Below are 14720 nucleotides of genomic sequence, written 5' to 3' on the forward strand. Positions count from 1 at the left end.
TGACAAATGAAACTTTTCTCCAGTGCCCAGATCAAAAGGAAAGCTAGACAAGTTTGAGTGTGCCTCAGTGGCAGTGTGAGTCACACAGTACTAGCCACTGACTGAGTCAACCTGCCATCAGGAGGACCCTATTACTGGCTAGAATGCTAAGTGACCAAGACCTTGAGACATCAAGTACAGAGCACCAAAAGCCACCGAAGACCTGCACTTCTATAAAACTTAGAGCTAAAAAATGAGAGTACAGCCACTTGAGGAAACAAATAAGGGACCAGAAAGTGTTGGAAGCAGGCTCATCTGAACCCTATGGGAAAAATTAAAACTTTCTCATCTGTCCAGTAGAGGAGAAGGATGGGGGATCGGGCAGATGAGGGATGTAGCATGTCTTTGCCATGTCCGTAGAGCCTGCCACTGTCCGTAGCCATCCCCACTTTGCATCTTTCGTCTAGAACTCCATGCAGAACATGCAACAGAAATGGCAGAAGCCTTTGCTGTCTGTTCCTCCTAAGGTGTCAAACTCCATTGATTAATTAGAAGAGGTAATGGCAGGAACCTGAGGAACATGACACCTTGGCATGGGCAAAAAGAAATATCTAGGAAGATTAGTAATAGGATCAAGGCAGCTGGGACATGTTCAGGAAAGGACTGTGAGCCACATTCATGTCCTCTGCTGCTTAAGACTCTACAGCATTTGTACCAAAATACACCAAGTAAGCAGAAATTCAAGGGTAAGGAAATCCCCATTACTTTTCACACTTGAACAAGTTAACTAGTAACCACAATGAGACCCTGAATGACCACCAACCTTTTCAGTTTTCTTGAGCTATAATTTATGTATTGCAGAATCCATCCATCGTGAATGTAGAGATCAGATAGTTATTCAGCAAATCTGTGTCTTTTTGAAACTATCCCCACAAATAAGGATTTTTTTTTTCATTTTTAAAAGTTTCATCAAGGGACTGTCCATATACCAGACAACTGCACAAAAGCCAGTGGCATATGATATATTCAGAGTTCTGCATCCGTCATTACACTCAACTTCAGAACCCATTCTCATTCCTCCCAAAATCAACTTCACATCCCTTAGCCATCAGTCCCCAATCTCCCAGGCAAACTCCAAAGCATTTTGTCTCTACAAACTTGTCTGTCCTGAAAAGTTCACATAAATAGAATCATACATTCTTTTGTCCTTTGCTATTAACCTCTATCATTGGGCAAAATAATAAAAAATGATGCTTTTAATACCATTCCCCCTTGTAGCACATATGCCACGTTCTTTTTATGGCCAAAAGTCCTTTTTAAGGACTATTATTCCTCAGGTAGGATAATAGTCCACTGTGTGAATAGACCACCTTTCATTCATCTCTTCCTCGGGTGGTAGAGTAGACATTTGTGTGCTTCCGTTTGGGCTATAATGAACAATGATACTAAAGATGCGTGTGCAAGTTCACATGCAGCTGTAAGTTTCATCTCTTTGTTAATTCGTTTCTAAAAGTACAAATGCTCCATTGTGTGGAAAATTTGTTTATTTTTTTTTAGACAAGGTTTCTCTTATCCAGGAACTTGCTTTGTAGACGAGGCTGGCCTCAAATTCACAGAGATCCACCTTCTTCTGCCTCCTGAGTGCTGGGATTAAAGGCGTGTGCCACCATGCCTGGCTTCTGTTTACTTTTTAACAGAACTGCCAACTCTGTTCCAAACCATGGTATTATTTTTCATCTCCATCAGCAGTGTAAAGAGCCCTAATTTCTCCAGGCCCTCATTGCTTATTATTGTCTGTCATTTTTATTACCACAGTCCTCATGACTGGTGATGTTAAATATCTTTTATTGTTTTAATTCATGTTAAAGACAGTTGCAACAATTTCCCACATCTTCCCACCTTCTCCTCTTCACCCACCCAAGCATCATTCTGCTGCTCATTGTTCTTCTCTATGTCTTCTTTCCTGCGGGGATAATTTGAGCTATGTATACAGTCTATACAGTGTGCATATTCAATGGTGTAACTGCTACTGTTACACCTTACCGTGTATTTCAGGGCCTGAAACAATACAAATATTCTCATAGTTCTGACAGTCCTGTAAGTGGAAAGACTGAAGGAAAGAATAAATCAAGTTGGCGATAGGCTCTCTTCTTCCCCGAAGATTCTAGGGGAGAATCCTTTCTTTGATGTTCAAATTGGTGGAAGAATTTTGTTCCATGTGATGTAGGCATGTGGACCACATTTTCTTGCTGATTGTACATTAAAAACTATTCCTGGCTTCTAGAAACCGCTGTATTCTTTGGCTCTTGAGTCCTCCATTTTCAAGCCAATAATAGTATGTTGTCCCTTCACATGTGTTACCTGCACTTTCTTCTGTGTGTCTTCTAAGTGTTCACGGTACTATACCGGGCCCACCCAGGCGACGTAGGATCATCTCTCGATTCAGCAAGCTAGCAGCCTTAATTTCCTTCTGCCACGTCACAGGGTCCAGGGATTAAGACCTCTTCCCAAAGTCATGATTTTGCCTGTGTACAACGTCTGAGAACACTAACTCATTTCCATCAGATTGCTGCCAAAGAATAAAGTGCAAATCTACATTGCACTAATTTTTCAAAAAAAAAAAAAAGCCAAAAACCAAAAACTATTTTCAAATATAACAGATTTTTTTAGTTAATCCAACTCAAAAATTTAAAAATTCTTCCTGGACTAAACAGGCTTGTGCTCCAATACTGGCCTCCGGTTAAGGGTCCATTTTCTGTACTTCTGTTCACATGCACACCTTCTTTCCCAAAGACACTGTTTGATAAAGTCAAATCTCAGTTTATTTAGCTAAACAGCAGCCATGGAAGTCATGCGGTAGTTTGGATGTGAAAAGATTTGCTTTTTTAATATTACTAAAGAAGGGAAGTTGCTGTAATAATGGAAGACTTCAGGGAATGCATTTGCCTCATTACCAAATTTAGAAGCAGAAGCAGAACTATAAACCTGTTGCTTGATTGTAAACAGAGGATCTTTAAATAGATGTGCTCTTGGCTCTCACAGACCAGAGAATCCTGTGGCTCTCTTACATGCGAATAAAGGACAGCAATGCCCACCTACTGTTGCCAGCTCTGAGGTCTCCTCACCTGCAGATCTAGCAAGGAAAGTTGACACACGTTTTCCTTTGTGGAATAGACGGAAGCAGTACGAAGCTTTTACAGTGAAGTCTTTAAAAACAGCAAATGAAATGGAACTGTCTCTAGAACACGCTAAACTTGATCTTGACTGGAGCTCAAGTGCAAGGGAGAAAGGAGAGGCTAGGAGACCTTCACAGATGGCAGAAGAGCAAAGGGCTCATTCCAGAACCGCAAAATGGGGGAGGTTTTAGGAAGGGAAATCAGACTGAGAAAAAACAGATGCATGCTGTCTGTGACAGAGCAATTCATGTTAAACTGCTAAGAGGTAAGATCCTGGGATACTTCTGGCCATCAAGAAACAGCTAGTTGACATTGACAGACAGTGTCCATTACAACAAATATCAGTGTAGGATGTTATTAATATTCATAAAGGCTTTCATAGGCTCGAGCTGATCTTGGTACTTTAAACCTAAGCTAGGCACCTTAAATACTTCAACTGAAAATTCCCATTTCAAGCAGTTTTTCCCCCAGGTGTAACTACATTGGCACGTATAAGAGACTTGTGACAATTGCAGGGTAGGCAGAGTCAGTGTTTGAGACAATGCTTTGATATACTCACTGTGCGGCATTGTCTATTAATGGCATTTGGAATGAATATAATTTGCTTAATTTTAGATTTCAGACTGAACAAGGTTTACAGCATTTCATTGCTTTCAACTTCAATGTTGTTGTAGACTCACGTTTCAGTTAACAGGCGCCAGTGTCTTCACCTTCTCTTGAACTGATTCTCAGATCTGTCATGACTGTCTTTTTGGATGGTCTCATGCAGATGAGAGTCTGCCCAGCCTAGGTGATTCCAGATCTTCTCTGGAGACACAGATTTTAAAGCTTATCTCCAACAAGACCACGGCAGATGACTTCTAAGCCTTTTGGATCACCTCAGAACTGACTGAAGTTTAGAGAAAAATCCATCATACTTAAATTATTTGTTTTTCAAATACATTGAAACTCCCATCCTTCTTCAAAAATAGTAGCTTCACCTGCTCACTGACAGGTTTGTTCTCTCTCTTTTTACACTATTATTGCTGTTGCTGCTGCTACTTCCTCCTCCCCCATCCCTACTCCTTCACCTCTTTTGCCTTCTTCTCCTCTTTATTCTTCACCCTGTTAACCATTTTTGTCCCTACATGTATTATACCAGAAGTTCCCAGCACCGCTCCTCACATTGCATCCTCATTGGGTGGTGGCAGAGATGCAGCTGGTAAAAGTTACCAGTGTTGAAACTGTTAAGCCTGAAAATTGTGAGGAGAAAGACAACATCCACGATTACCCAATTAAAGTGAACTTTATTAAACACTGGCCAGGTCTATACCCAGAAGTCCCAAAGAATGGTACTGAATTTGGTTAGCCAGTTACTCATAAAGGCAAAACCTACAAGGCTACTTTCTACCTTTGTCCTATCAGGAGCAAACATAAATCCCACCTATGTACCTCTCACCTATGTGCGATCAAGCACATCCTGCGCATTTGGGGCAACCAGCCTTGTTTACTGAAGTGACAACATCACAAGGTTTGTTCTCTTACATGAACAATGGCCCCCAGCGTTACAGGAAGCTATCTGTCCTTGAGCAAGTGGGGCTCAAGGCTAACTTTCGCCCTTATAGAAACCCTACACTATACAGAGGCATGACTTGTTCTAAGGCTGGTTTCTCACCTATTCCTTTCAGCAACTTCTGACAGAGAAGTAGAAGCATAGAGAAATTTGTAGAACTACGCGAAGTTTGTATGACTGTGTAATAACAGAGCTCTCAGGTGCTCAACTCATAAGCTGCGCTTTCTCATGCCTACGCCACTGGGGGTACCACTGATTATCATTCATATTTACTCCTTAGTCTTTATTAATATGACTCAAAACTCCACATCTGACCAGTATCCTTGGAAGAGTCTGCCAAAAACTAAAGTTGGATCCAACTCTTTTCCTTGGTGCGTGCTCTCTAGACCTCAGGTGATCCCCACTCCTGCTTCCTCAAATTCTTGTTTCCATCATTGCTCCTTTGCTCCAGTCATCAACGACAGGTTTCTTTTGTTAAGACGGACAGGTGTACATGTTTACTTCCTGGTGTGGGTTGTCTGTAGCTGAACACTGAGAACCTAAACTCATTCATTTTCCTAACTCATTTTTGGTGGCTAAGGATGGGAGAGATCACTTTCACCTGAAATCTGTGACTCATACTGAAGAACCTAAATAAGAAATTGGTTCATTCATTCATTCATTTATTCATTCAGTAAGTTAGTGAATACTAATTAGCACTTGCTAACTGCATTGAAAAACATGCAAATTATATAGTGTACAAAATATGATAGTTTATTTCTTCTTTTACAGAAGAATTATGTAGTTTGACCTCAGAAGTGACACACTTCCTTTCCTGTTCCATCTACTAGGACTCCATCTGTGTCTGTGTCTGTGTCTGTGTCTGTGTCCAGATTGGAGAGTGACCACGCTGTGGGTCCAGGATAAAGAGGAAAGGGATTTGGTTTCATCCACTTAGTTCCTGCCCTAACTCCTAAAGCAGAAGGTGCCATGTTGCTTCTAACCAAAGGTAGAGGCTTCAGCACAGCTCTGAGAGCACTTGACAATGCTGTCTGTTCTTGGCTTTAATCCAATAACAACCCTTCTTTTCTGGTTAATTTTTGGTCAACTTAACACAAGCTAGAGTCATTTGAGAAGAAGGAACCTCAACTAAGAAAAGGCCCCCACCAGGTTTGCTTGTGGGTAAGCCTGTAGGGCATTTTCTCGATTGATAGCTGATGTGGGAGGGCGAAGTCCACTGTGGGTGGTGCCACTCCCTAGGGCAGCTAGTGCTGAGGTGTATAAGAAGGAAGGCTGAGCAAGCCGTGAGGAGAAACAGAGTTTACCCTGAGAGTTGTACTCAACCTTCCCAAAGTTGATTTTGATCATAGTGTTTAATCATAGTAACGGAAACCCTAGCTAACAGACCTTCCCATCTCCTCCAGCTGCTGTGTCAGTCATGTTTACACCGGTCCGGAGAGTTTTCAAACGTATTTATTCATGAATTTTTCCTAGGCAATTTTGATTTTTACCTAGAGTCACATATGAGGAGAGGAAGTAGGAGCCTACCATGCACAGAACTGTTTTTGAGCTTTTGCTTCTAAGGCTTCTCGTGTGTCCCTGCCTGCCTCCAGAGGGCCTCACTCTCTAGGAGCTGGGCTTCCTAGATTGCTGAGCATCTCCTCTTAAAGATATCACAAGACCTCACTCATGTCAGGTAGGTGTCACACGCACTGCTGTTAACATACAAGTGTTAGCTATACGTTGGTCTGCCCTTTTCACAAGGCACCTGCTGCATGTCAGATTCAGATTAAGTAAATTAAGAATGAGACTCAAAAGCATATACAAAGGTGGGTATGGTGGTACAAATCTATAATCTCAGCACTCCTGGGGGCAGAGACAGTAAGACTATAAGTTTGAGGCCAGCCTGGTTTACATAGCAAGTTTTGGACCACATGTAGAACGACATAGCAAGACCTTGTCTCATTAAAAAAATAAAAAATAAAAGAACTCAAAGTATTGGAAATTTCAAAAATATACATATAAGCATTTTTGGAATAAATGTGAGAGGGTCAATTAATTAAGAAAAATTGTTCATTTTAAACTTCTATTGATTATAAATGTTTGAGTGCCTTTACACTCTGTATTAAAAGTGGTTCATGACGGTAGTGAAAGCACAGAAGTAGAAACCTGTGCTAACAACAGCACCTCTACTGATAGTGGGCAAGGCCATTACTTTTCAGCACAACCTCAGTATAATTAATTAAGGGCTGGATTTAATTCAGTGACATTTGAATTTTATAGCCATACACTTGCAGCTATAAAAACCACCTTTATTATTAAAATTCCTCTAGGAAAAATAACTTGGTAATTGTGGGTCTGCTCTGGTCCCTGGCCTCATTTCCCCATTGGCACAATGGTTTTTATAACACGGTGAGGCAGCTCTTGTATTGGCGAAGGACAGATTATGTCTTTAACAAGTGCCCTAGGGATTCTGCCGCAGCCAGTCTGCGGATCAGGATTTAGGGACCCTCCCTAACAAACACTGGATATAGGTCCAAGATCTGGTGTCCAGCTCAGCATTATAAAATGGCAGCGCTATGGTCTTACGCAAAGTGTGAAGCCTTTCCGAACCTCCAAGCCCTGGCTATTCAAAAAAGATAGTTTTACCTGTCTGCCTCTCAAAGCTTTTTTTTTTTTTTTTTTTTTTTTTTTTTTTTTTGAGGACCTACTTTCTGCCAGGACTAGATGGCAGGGAGATTATATAATGAGGCTTGATTAAGGGAAATGATATAAAGAACATTAATTTCTGATGGTCTTATGAAAAAAATCCAAATAAGTGAGATTTATAATGCCTGGCAAGGGAGTGACTGTGCATGCTTTAGATGGAGTGGTTGGAAAGGGCCTCACTAAGAGATGTTATGTGCAAAGAGACCTAGGATAATGTATCCATGTAGATATCGGCAGGTAGAAGAGATCAGGAATGGGGACCAGACAGAGCAGGGCTGCTGGCTAGAGAAACCAAAGGCCAGTAAATAGAATATAGTGGCTTATGGGAATTTTGGTCTCCATGAGGCAGGAAAGACAGACAATTAAGGAAGACAGTTAGTTGTGAAAAAGGAGCTATAAATTTTGTTTGGATTCTATTGAAGAAGCATTAGAAATGTTAAGTGGCAAATCATGTGTTCTGATTGATGTTTCATAAAAAAGGTTCTGTTTTAAGAAAAAAACTGTAGTGAGGTCAGAGTGGAGACCCCACCCTGACCACAGAGGTGAGGACAGCATTTAATTGCAGCCATTAGTGTTGGGCTAGATTTGAAATTAGAATTGATATTTATTAGTACAGCGTTCTGCCATATTTGCCTGCATTTATATGTCAGCATATCATTATAGTACTTCATCATTCCTCTTCACCAGGCCACACATGATCTTAAATGGATGGTAGGTGGGCACAACTCTGCACAGTCATAGCAGACATGGAAAACCTATACCCATACTCACCTGCACCAAGTTTCCACTCCTAAATACAATTCCAATGAGCTTAATTACTTCTACCAGAGGTCAAGTCAAACAGGAGAGCAAAACAAAGAAGGACAGCTTCAAATATGAAGCTGAGTGGCCACGCATGGGAAATGAGGAAGAATATGCAAAATATGAAAAGCAGGTGTCAGACTCAAAAGAGCATTTCTGAAACAAGAATTTCTTCAGTTAATGAAGGATGAGAGGAGTGAATGCCACTCCAGAATGACCTGCCTTTAAATGGTTAAAACAAAATTAAATCTATTTGGCTTACAAAAGATTATGCTTCAGGTATATGAAATGATCTCATGTGGACCCTTATTTCCCCAAGGTGCTTAATAAATGAATCTTTGCATTGTATTTTATGGTCATGTGCACGCACTGCTGTATTTTTTTTTCCCCAGATGATAAAAAGCCTGTTAAAGCATAGCATACAAAGAACTTCCACTTCCGGAAAGAAAGCTTAGAAGACGTGGTTGTGCTGTTCCCTTATGCCTATTGCTAAGTGCAGTTTAAAACCCTGACCATTGTGTGTACAAGTACAAGGTTAAAAAGTAGAATGATGAAAGCTGACTGGCTAGACACCTTGGAAACCGAGGGACAGTTCAGCTCACACAATTGTGAATTTATTGGGCTTCCTTTTTGCATCATAAACTCTAAACTTGGAGCTGGAAAAGGGAGCTACCAAGAAATACCAATGAGTATGTGAGAAAGAAAAAAAAAACATATACTAGAAGCCTGTTCTCTCTGGCAAAAGGAACAGGAAAGAGACAGCATAGCAAGACCAATGTTTAGGAAATATTGCTGAGCTCTGACCAAACATCACAGAAACACACTGTGATCTATGCAACATAGTAATGCAGGCTGGTGAAGGAGCCTAGACTCACCTTCCCTCATGGACAGTATAAAATGAGATACCTACCTCAACACACCCATGGAGGTGGTATCACAGAAAATGAGGAGTTTCATCCCTACTGGAAGTTAATGAGAACACTTGGGGAGCCTGGACCTCGACCTTCACCTCAAAGAAGCTGTCATGAAGGCTGTTTCCATTGTGATGGCAGTAAAGACCAATGGAGATCCAGCAAGCCCACTCCTGCCCAGCAGTACTGAGGATCCCCTGACATGGGAAACATGAGAAGTCAAGCAAGGAAGCTGGACTTCTACCCTTCTCTGCTTCCGTTTCTATATGGTTCCAGAGAAAATGGCTGAAACACTTAAAACAGAAGACTCACATAGAATATAGATGGCATGTAACAGAATACAAAATACCTGGGCTATTTTTTAAATCATTCATCACTTAAAAACTCACTTTCACTATCCTTACTCGGTATAATGGTAGAAGATCTAGCCTGTGCAATGATGTAAGAAAGGAAATAAGAGACATATGGAGTTGCTCTGTCTGTTGAGACTGGTGTTTGACCTGACTGTCACTGGAGAGGGGGGTAAAAAGAGAGCAGGTACAGAGACACATGTCCAGAAAAGCCAGGATGAGGTGGGCTATGCTCACTAGGATGGAGCAACCCCAACTATGCAAAGCAATGCAGAAAGAACCTCACAGCTCAGGGGGGAGGCTAACCAGTCTCCTTAGGAAGTCTCTGAAGGGGAGCAGCCCCGGGTTGCAGTCACCTGGGAGGACAAAGCTGTGGTTGCTGGTTTTTCCATACACCACCAAAATCAAAAGTCAGACCAGAAGACAGCTTTGCCATCCCTCTGAGCCTCTCCCCAGGGGAAGGCTTTGCCATTTTCCCATGGGTCTGAGGCACTGAGGACCTTGACATGGCCACGGCCATGTTAAGCAATACACATTCACTCAGGACTTCATCCATTCTTTACACGTTCACCCAGGATTTCCACACAGAATGGCAAGGAAAAGGTAAAGCTCATCCTTTTCTTCAGAAGGACAGATTGTCTGTATGAGAAGTACTTTTAAAAAAGCTAATAAAAAGAGCCTAGGACCAACATGTACCCACATTTCCATATGCGAGAAACTTAAAACACAGTATTAGCCATCCCTGAAAAGAACTAGGTGAAAATCCAACAGAACACATCAAGATTTGTATCCTGGAATCTTCAAACCACGAGTAAAGATAAGTGGGCATAAGGTTTTCATGGACTAAAGGGCACAATACAACACAGAAGTTGGTTTTTCCATAATTGATATATATATAATTCATATTATTCCTTTCAAAATCTTAGTAAGACTTCATAGGTGTGCACAAGTTAGTTTGAAATGACTATAAAACAATACAGTAGAGTAGCAAAGGAGAATAAGGCAGGAAGCATCGGCTTGCCAGACTGATTATATAGTTACAGTAATTGAGGCTGTATGCTATTAGCACGAGAAAAATGCAATGAAACTAAATAGTGATCTCAGAAGCAGATCTGCACAAACATGCTCAACTCGTCTTGACAACAATGAGGAGGCCATCCAAGATAGAAAAGACAGACTGCCAATAAAGTATATCAGAACAACTGGGTAGCCATAGGCTATGAACAAGGGGATTTTATCTGAGTGTCATACCTTATACAGAAATTAATTCATGTATGGGTAGCACTGACTAGAACTTTTTATTATCATTTATTACAATTTATTCAAGTTGTATCCTGACTGTGGCCCCCTCCTCATCACCTCCCAATCCCACCCTCCATTCCTCTTCTCCCCCTATGCCCCTCCCCTAGTCCACTGATAGGAGAGGTCCTCCTCCCCTTCTATCTGACCCTAGCCTATCAGATCTCATCAGGACTGACTGCATTGTCTTCTTCTGTGGCCTGGCAAGGCTGCATTCCTCCCCTCAGGGGGAGGTGGTCAGAGAACCTGTCACTGAGTTCATGGCAGAGACAGCCCCTGCTGTCCTTCCTAGGAAACCCACTTGGAGACTTAGTCTATGGGCTACATCTGAGCCAGGTTTTTAGTCTTTCAGAGGCTGTCTGAGGTAGGCCTCTCTCCTGTTCCCTGTCTTCTTCTGCTTCTGATGTCTAACATGTTTGCCCTGCTGAATGAGGATTGAGCATCTTTTAGGAAATGATCTTTACCAACCCTACATCTGACAAAGGGCTAATATCCAGTATATATAAAGAACTTAAGATGAAACAACAATAAACCAATTACAGAGAATTCTTGATAGAGGAATATTGAATGGCAGAGAAACACTTAAAGAGATGCTCAACATCCTTAGTCATCAGAGAGATACAAATCAAAACAACTCTGAGATTTCACCTTACACCCATCAGAATAACTAAGATCAAAAACTCAAATGATAACACATGCTGGAGAGGTTGTGGAGAAAGGGGAACCTCCTCCACTGCTGGTGGGAATGTAAACTTGTACAACCACTTTGGAAATCAATTGGTGCTTTCTGAGAAAAATAGGAATAGTGCTATCTCAAGATCCAGCTATACCACTCCTAGGTGTATATCTGAAATATGCTCAACTACACAACAAAGACATTTGCTCAACCATGTTCATATCAGCTCTATTCGCAATAGCCAGAATCTAGAAACAAACTTGATGTCCCCTCAACTGAACAATGGATGCAGAAATTGGGTACATTTACACAATGGAATACTACTCATCTATTAAAAACAAGAAAATCATGAAATTTGCAGGCAAATGAAAAGATCATCTTGAGTGAAGTATCCCAGAAACAGAAAAACATACATGGTATATACTCACTTATAAGTGGTTATTAGACATATAATATAAAATAAACATATTAAAGTCTATACTCCTAAAGATGCTAAACAACAAGAAAGATCCTAGGGAAGATGCTGACTAGAATTTTTAATAGCTGTTTTCACCCAATACATTTTTTATCTTAATGCTTATTGGAATCCCAAAAGTTTGTTTGTTTTTTAAAATCATATAATGTTATTTTAAAATCACCAACCAGGAACTCCAAATTTCAAAAATCAATAAATAATTGATTTCCTGATATAAAAATTAAATCTTGAGAACAATAAAATAATGCATAAATATAAAAATTAGCTCAATGCATCACTAGGCTGAATGTAAAAGCTAAACCATAAAACTTTTAGGAAAAAAAATCATAGGAAATTATCTTCAGAACTCAGATGTATGTAAGTAGTTCCTAGCAAAGCATCATCCATAAAAATGATAAATTGGATATAATTAAAGTCAGATATTTAGGTCTGTGAAAGGTCCTATTAAGGCAAAAAGGAAAGCTACAGACTGGATGAGCATTTGCAGCGCACACATCTGACGAAGCATTATATCTAGACTATAAAAGACCTCTTAAGAGTCAAGAGTAAAATAGGTAGTGGCTGCAGGTTTTTGGATGCAAGAAGATGTGTCACACTGAGAATGAGAAGACTGCCTCACCAAAGTGCACGAGCATGCACTGGAGAGCATGCGCCACCCTCACCGCGGCACAAGCTATTGGAGTCACTTCGGCTTCCGAGCGACGCCATCCAGGTCCATGTGAAGATGGCGGCCGTGTGGCCCACATTTATGCTGTTCATCTCCAAAGCCTTGGTAGCCTAGAACCAGAAATATATAGATGAGGCATTGAAGAAGGATATCAGAGCCATCCTGATCCTATAAGACCAGCCCCTGTTAGTAGCTTTGCTGCAAACCCAAAAAGTTTGGAAGCCCTGACAGTGCTTGCTAGCAGAAATTCTACTGATAAGCCCATCATGAGGACTGGGATTTAGCCTTGTAACATGCATTGTGAGATTCTAATGTTTAAAAATGGAGCGTCAATGGCAAAATAAGTAATCCATTTACAGAATACTCAAATAGAGCATGGTGGTTGGCACTGCAGCTGCCAGCTGGCACCATTCACTTCTGCAGCGGAGTGCATCCCGGCTGCAGCAGAAATCATTTTATCCCAGCGTGGGATCTGGTGCCCTTCAGAGAAGTGGTTCCTGGACACGGGGTGTTCTTTAGATACCTGCCTCTCTGAGACTCCTTTCCCTAATGGTAAATAATGTTTCTATCAGCTTTGCTTTCTGTGCTTCCCCCTGCTTCTATCCAGACTCTTTGAAGGGAACTTGACAGAGTCTGTTGGTGTCATAATTATTGTCTACTTGCTTCTAAGTGCCCTGGAGCCCAGATTATGCCTTTTTGCATCTCCATTTTTTTTTTCACTTCCACCAACAAGATTTACCTGGAGAAGGCGTGTAAATGTGCGAATGCTTTTAGAATTTTACCATTAAAAAAAAGCAGGGCTGAGGAACTTTTGGAAGTGACCACCACAAAAAGCAACCATGCCTCTAGGAACAGTGAGCAGTTCTCAACCTGTAGGTCCCAACCCCTTTGGCAAACCTCTGTCTCCAAAAATATTTACAATATGATTCAGAGCAGTAGCAAAATTACAGTTAGAAAGTTGCAACAAAAATAATTTTATGGTTGGGGGTCACTACAGCACAAACTGTGTTAAAGAGGTCACAGCATTGGGAAGGTTGAGAACCACTAAGAAAGAGGTTTAGAAAGAAGGTTTAGAAAGAGGGGAAATGGATACGGAGAGGGCTGGCCTCTGGTGAGATAGGATATTACTATGGGTGGTGACTGTGTAGCCGTATAATTGACCCTTTAATGAGGCAACACGTAGATACAGGTACCATCGAGGAGACTTGAAGAAATGTCAAATCTCCAGACCAGTCATTTTATTTCTGGTTGACAAGAATTCTTGAAGGTAGCAGTTGTGTAAATCTGGACCAAGAGGAGGGGACGAAAAACAAATCATGGGAGAAGAAAAACAAATCCAGGCAAAGCCTTTATCCCTGGAAGTAAAAGAGAAATCCATGTGGATGAGGGAGCTACCATGGAGCACCCGTGGGCCCGTCCCTTGCCTCAGCGCACAGCCCGAGCCTTGGGAGAGATGTGAGAGCGGTGTGCAGAAGGAGTTTATATAACAACCAGGGAGAAGGGGAGCTGGCTGTGGCTGGCCAGTGTTAACCTATGTGATGGCGTCCTCACATTCTGCGCCCCTCTATAATGCAGCTGTGAGAAGGAAGGCAGGAAAGAGTGCCATTTACTCAGAGTCACCTTTCAGATATTCACCCCCCCGGAACAGTTTAATGGTAATCCTTATTTTATAAAGAAATCTTTACCCTCGATTGAAAGGAAGAAGAGAAAGAATTCATTGGAAAGACTTCTGCTCCTCTTCTCCTTGTAAAAAGGGCACTAAATACAAAGAACAAGCCTGCTTCAGCACAGATACTGGGGAGACAATTTCTTTGCTAGATTTGATTGCCAGTAGTTTGAACACGTGGTCTTATACAACAGATAGCTCAAGCATTGAAAAGAAATTTAAACCTTCAACTCTGTTGTTTTTTTTTTTTTTTTCTGTTTTAATTCTACTACTTACTAAACTTCTGGCTAATAATTTCTAAATGTTCAAATAGCATGAATAGCTATTTCACCAAAAAAAAAAAAGAAAGAAAGAAAGAAAGTGCATGTGGTAAATAGGCAGGTGAGAGGGAGCCGATAGCATCAGCCATTAGGGAAATAAAACTTAAACCACAATAAGATACCACTGTGCGAGTATCCGATGAAAGAAAGAAAAGGTCGA

The 14720-nt window shown here is 41.1% G+C and overlaps 1 protein-coding gene across 6 annotated transcripts in view; it reads left to right on the plus strand.

The window, feature by feature from the left end:
* Positions 1-14720, plus strand: part of Adamtsl1 (ADAMTS like 1) — a 904412-nt gene that overhangs the window by 832371 nt on the left and 57321 nt on the right. The gene's annotated exons all lie outside the window — the stretch shown is intronic.

This window comes from Meriones unguiculatus, chromosome 12, assembly GCF_030254825.1.
Source record: "Meriones unguiculatus strain TT.TT164.6M chromosome 12, Bangor_MerUng_6.1, whole genome shotgun sequence".
NCBI classification, from domain to species: domain Eukaryota; kingdom Metazoa; phylum Chordata; class Mammalia; order Rodentia; family Muridae; genus Meriones; species Meriones unguiculatus.